We start from the raw sequence: 6,000 nt of genomic DNA on the forward strand, positions 1-6,000 counted from the left end.
GCATCCTCCAACCCCCCTGGAGCAGACTTCAGGACGGCACTGAAAGGGGTAAAAGTGACTGCTGAAAATTGCTTCTGTCCTCTTTCTAACACATTCCTTTCCATCAGCAGGCAGTTAGCCTGCAATGCCATGATGGAAAATATTATAATATTTGAGCAAATAAATGGGATTTGTTTTAATACTTAGTTTTTGTTCACTTTCAAAACTTTAATGTAATGTTTATACGAGACTTAGGAAGATCTAGTGCTATGGCTGGTAAAAATGTACATTTGGCTGTGTCACTTAGTTTTAATTGCAGTTTTTTGGTTGTGTAAAATGCTCCATTCATACTACTTATATGGAACATTTTGAATAGGAAGCAATCTAAAAACATCAGCAAAAGAATTGGTTAGCAGCAGTCCAGATCTCAACTTAAATACATCTGTTGGACTTGCACTATTGTCCAGCTGAAGCAAAGCACCAACTTCACCTTTTGGGGCTGTTTTGGCTATAGACAATTGTCCCAATCTAGGAAACATAGTTGAGTTGGGTCAGATCCACATAAAGTGCAAAAAGCTGTTGAGAGATGAAAAATAGCCTGTTCACTTTGGCGTGCATGTAGAACGCTGCCACCCTAAAGCTTTTGACCTCCTTAGGCCTGTCAGAGGCTTTATGAGCACTTGCAGTTGAGTCTCCTAGCGATGATAAGGAGGATGCTTCAGCCTCTGATGGCAACTGTTGAGTAGGAGAGAGGGGCAGGGACTAAAACTAGGTGCCTCTGTGGCCCCGCTCCCCTTGCATGCATCCATCTAAACAGATAACTCAAGCTGTCAGTGACTTTGTTGGGGCAAGAGATATTGAGTAAGTGCTCACAGACAGACGAAAGGAATACTGGTGTTCTAGAATGAGGTTAAAGGCAATGCAAAGAAGAAAAACACTATCATTTGCTACAGAATCAAATTAGGAAACAATTCCACAGTGAGAAACAGTAACTGTCCATTTGGTTCATGGCTATTACACTATGTAGCTACCAGTTGCCATTTTCGTTTTTGCTGGCTAACCTGGATTTTTTAGAGATGCCATCTTTGCTTGATGCAAGTCGTGGGTCCGTACAGCTCCAAAGTACCCTCCGTTTTTTGCCAATCTCCTCAGCTACTAGTTTAGTTGCCAGGCTTTTTGAAACCTTGTGGGAAAGACCACAGCGGATTTTGGGGGCAGCGCAAATAGCTATTGTGGAGGTTTGATTTTAGTATTCTGCTCTGCGATATAGATGGAGCTTGACCATTTCAAAGTTTCCAGTCGGAATCTCAGCAGACGTTGTAAGTCCATCTTGACATTTGTTTGTGATCTGCCTGTGAGAGCTGGTGGGAACTTTTGACAAGTGTTTCGCTGTGGTCTTCCACGTGTCATCTGTTGGCACCCCCTTGTGCAGCAGCCTCAGGGTCCCAACAGCTGACGTGTGGCCTGTAGCCTCGAGTTGGAGCTTCTTAGCACTGAAAACATTTGCATTTCTAATGCAACACTAAAGGGCGATAATGTTTTTTCTTGTAATATAAAACAAAGCATTTTTATGATTCAGAAGACTATAGTATGTATTTTAAAAGAATTGTTTTAGAGCTAATGCTATAAAAATATTACCATCTGTACTGATTTTTAATATCTATTTATTATGTAATGTTTAATTTGTTTTTATAACTTTATATTTTTTGTCAAAAGTTCTACCTTGGAACAATGCTTGGGTGTTTTTTTTAACAGAATGATTTATATTAAAATATTTCTGTGATGGGTTTGTGTAGATCATATCTGTTTCCAAAAAAAAAAAAAAGAAAAAGAACAAAGTGTTTAGACCTCTCTATACCTTTCCCACCTTATTCAAAGTTTGGGGTGGGTTACGTTAAGACTTTACATAATAACAGTCCTATGTGATCAGGCTGAAACATTCTACTTCCAACACTGATGCCCTCCTGTACATTTCTGTCTCTGACATCTTTTACATGGGATACCAGTTGGTTGCAGAGGTATGAAAAGAATTGTGCTGCTGCACATGCATAAAATGCCAAGATAGCATATCTCTCAAAAGTCAAAATTCTGACTTCTGAAATAGGCACATGCCATATTTTGTTAATTTTCTAATGGCTTATTCTAATTTACTTATTAGAAGAAAATATCCTTTCACCTTTACTGACCTCCTTTATTCCTAACACAAAGCTTCTAAGAGGCACAGAACATAGAAACTTCCGTTTTTCTCCAGACCAAATGTATCCTTCATCCAATAAAATTATTTCTTTCAGTCAGTAATAAAATCTAAGTGATATCTATACAAAAAAAGCAAGCCGTCCTTCAGTACTATTGTCAGCTGGCTACTAGCATGTTGCTAGGATACACACAGTAGATTTGATTAACTGCAGTTTGCATGAGAAATCCATCCACATATTTGTTTTGCGTTAATATAGCTCTCAATGGTACATATATTTAGAAAGAAGTAGGTATTTATATTGAGCTTTTTGGTTTTTTAGCTTTACCATTTCCGTATCTAATTTTTATCAAAGCCTTTGCAAAATGAACGCTAACAGCAACTGTTGGCTCCGCCAGTTAAAATATGCTTACTCTACCCTAGTTGTGGGAGAGTGGTACCCAAGTTATTCCAATGAGAAATGCGTCTGTGGGAAATCCTGCACTGGGAACAATCCATAAGAAAATCTCCTTCCCAATAAAGTTCAAACTGCTGCTAGCGGTGGACTAGACATTTGGCCTTGTATCTTCTGTCCTAAAAAAGGACAGTCCTTGCACATGTGTCAGGACCTGCATGTACTAAGCAATGTTTGCAGATTCCAATAAGGGTTAACAGATCTTATTAAATGTTTCACAGAATCATGGAATTGTAGAGCTGGAAGGGACCCCGAATCTTTTGCCCATCATGGGGCTCAAACCCATGAGCCTGAGATCAAGAGTCTCATGCTCTACCAACTGAGCTATCCCAGCAGGATGGTGAGTTTTCTACACTAGTGCATTTGTGATTTGATTCAAAGACCTGTTTGATGTTCACTCTTCTTGAGTTTCATTCCGTTTGGAGTGCAGATCCTAGAGGGTGGTGATGGGTGTCTTCTTGGAATCGTCATGTGGGTAGCTTTTTTATTATTGTTAGAGAAGGCTGACCTGTAAAGTAAAGAGACAAACTCAAGCCTACAAATACATACCCAAGTGGTTGCAGACTTGTTCTTCATAACAAAGATTAACAGGTGCAGCAGCTCAGTTAACCAGGCCTCATAACAAAGGGTGCAGTTGCAGAGTCACTTTTAACTACCACAACTGTATAAATAAATGGTTTGTTTAAATGACATCTTGGCAAAAAAAAAAAAAATTGCTTACATATTCAAAGAGTATGTGATTTTGAGGCACAACTTTATGCACCCCACTCTGGCATCAGAACTCTCCACCAACCACCTCCCATTCTGATAACTCATCAGAATTTCTGGTGACAAAAAATAAGTCGTTTGGGGAATAAAGCATTCCCTAAAAATGAATGAATTGCCAATGGCTGTGTGAAGCTCATCTTTCTTTAAATAAATTGCACATCTTAGTAACTATATGACTGGTTAAATGTTGAGGAGAGTCTGTTTCATTCCACCAACTTGAAATGATCTGGAATATTTTCCATAATGGTGCCTCTTTCTAGTTTCTAGCTTATGACTGTTATTTTCCTGGACAAGGAATTGGAATGGAAAAAGCTATTTAATCAACTGTAGTCAAACAGAATTCCTTTAGAGGGCACTATTTTACTTCCATAGAGTTGTACGAAACTGCTGATATGAGTAAGATTTAGCTTGCTTGGCTAGATATTTAGAGTGTATTTAGTCTTAAAAAAAGAGAGAGCATGGTTTTTAAAAATTAGGCATGCATTATGTCATGTCTCGTGGACCTCTAAAAAATGCAATCGCTAGTGGTCTATCAAATGTTATGTCATTCATACATAGAGTTCTCACTTTTGTGAGGCTTCTTCCTTAGGGCCGATTTCCACTTCTTTGCCAGAGTGAAAAATGTCCACAATGCTCATTAAAACATTCATTGTATTGCTCTTTAAAATATATCCGTTAATATTTGAGGCCCAGTCCATCTAGGGGGTGCTGCAGGGCATTGCAACTATGATGTATTGAATTAAGCAGAACAGAAGGCATGAGGTAGGGGGCTGCTGAATTTTGGCCTTGCACAAGGTGCTGCTGAAATTTCAAATGCCAAAGTCCATCCCTGCACTATAGTGTTATTTCAGAAAATCCATAGTTTCTCTTGGTACTATATGGAGCATCCCCTTGTCACCAAAGATTGCATGCTTAAATCTTGCTCATCACATCATAGGTTCTCTTTGCAGATTGTTCAACTGCAAATAGTTGTTGTGGCCATCAAAACACACCAAGGTGGTGTTGCCAGTGACTTGGGCCATGAGACAAAAGCGTTCTTACAATTAAAAAATAAAATCAGCTTCTTAGATACAGAAGAACTATTTAGACTTCCCACACGCACACTGAAAAATATAAATTCCAAATGTCAAAAAATAATTTGAGCAATAGATTAGGGGAAAATCTAACATAGTGAGAGAAGGGTCCTAATGCCCTCCTATCTTTCTCCTTAGTGATTAGTTTTATGCTTGGAAGTTTACATCTGAGCATAAAGCCCCAGTGCCGATGTCTAAAATTGTCAGTCAAAATTTTGTTCCAAGCATTCATAGAGCTTGGCAGCTCTGTAGTTTTACATTCCAAAAACCAAACAGCAGCATCAAAACAGCATTATTTTGTCTTCGCCTTATCAACAACATCCTTTATATTTGGAAATTCCAATCGCTTTCCCAGATGCAAACTGGGTAAACATTTTTCCCTGGAAGCAGAATAATCGTAAGAGAAGAAAATGGGGCCAGGCTGAGAGAAGGCTCTGGTGCAAGAATTTTAACTAGGCTAAAATTTCAAACAATTCTCTGCCTCACTGGAGAAACTGAGAAGTCGGTCTCCATCTCCCATCCAGTATTCCGGCTCGTATGCCAAAGATGCCGTCACGTGTCTGCAGCCATCAGCTCTTAGCCATGCTGAAGAAAAAGTGTGAACCAAATGTGAGTTTTTCTGTGGCACGTGGGCATGCTGCCAAGATACTAATGAAGGCTCATTCCAAGGAGAATTGGCGGCCTTTTATTGTACTGTTTTTCAGTATTCCACCTACACAAAGGCTACAGCTCATTTGGTTCCATTCTGCTGTTGGGTATTGTAAGAAAAGAGAGTGGCGGCTCCCTTTGTGACATGACAAGACCCCTTCCGGCTTTAAAAAAAAACAACAAAAAAAACTCACCTGAACTTTTGGTTGAAGGCATCTTTCTGCTTTCAAATGTTAATCCATTTATTACCCTGAACTCTTTAATGTCTCGCAAAGTATTATTTAATTCAAGATGGGGGGGGAGAACCTGCTGTTCCTGTTACATTTTCAGGAAACTCCACTGGACCTCAGGGGCAAAATACAGCTGAAGATGACACAAGCTTCTATACACCAGATTGGTCTGTTTGTTCATCTAGCTGGTACCCAGTTGGCATCACCTCTCCAGAGTCTCAGGCAAACCCCCAGCAGATATAGCCAAGGAAACTGCCTTATATTGAGTCAGACTTTCTTGCTCAGTACTCAGTACTGTCCTCATGGTTGGCGCTGTGGGTTAAACCACAGAGCCTAGGGCTTGCCGATCAGAAGGTCAGCGGTTTGAATCTCCGGCGGGAAGGTAAACGGCGTTTCCGTGCACTGCTCTGGTTCACAGAAGCAGCTCAGTCATGCTGGCCACATGACCCGGAAGCTGTACGCCAGCTCCCTCGGCCACCAATAAAGTGAGATGAGCACTGCAACCCCAGAGTCGGTCACGACTGGACCTAATGGTCAGGGGTCCCTTTACCTTTACTGTCCTCATTGACCAGCAGTGGCTCTTAGGGTCACAGGCAGGGTTCTCAAACCTACTTGGAAATGCCAGGGATTGCACCCAGAACATTCTACATGCAG

The sequence above is a fragment of the Podarcis melisellensis genome (genome assembly GCF_964234715.1).
Source record: "Podarcis melisellensis genome assembly, chromosome: 3".
NCBI lineage: Eukaryota > Metazoa > Chordata > Lepidosauria > Squamata > Lacertidae > Podarcis > Podarcis melisellensis.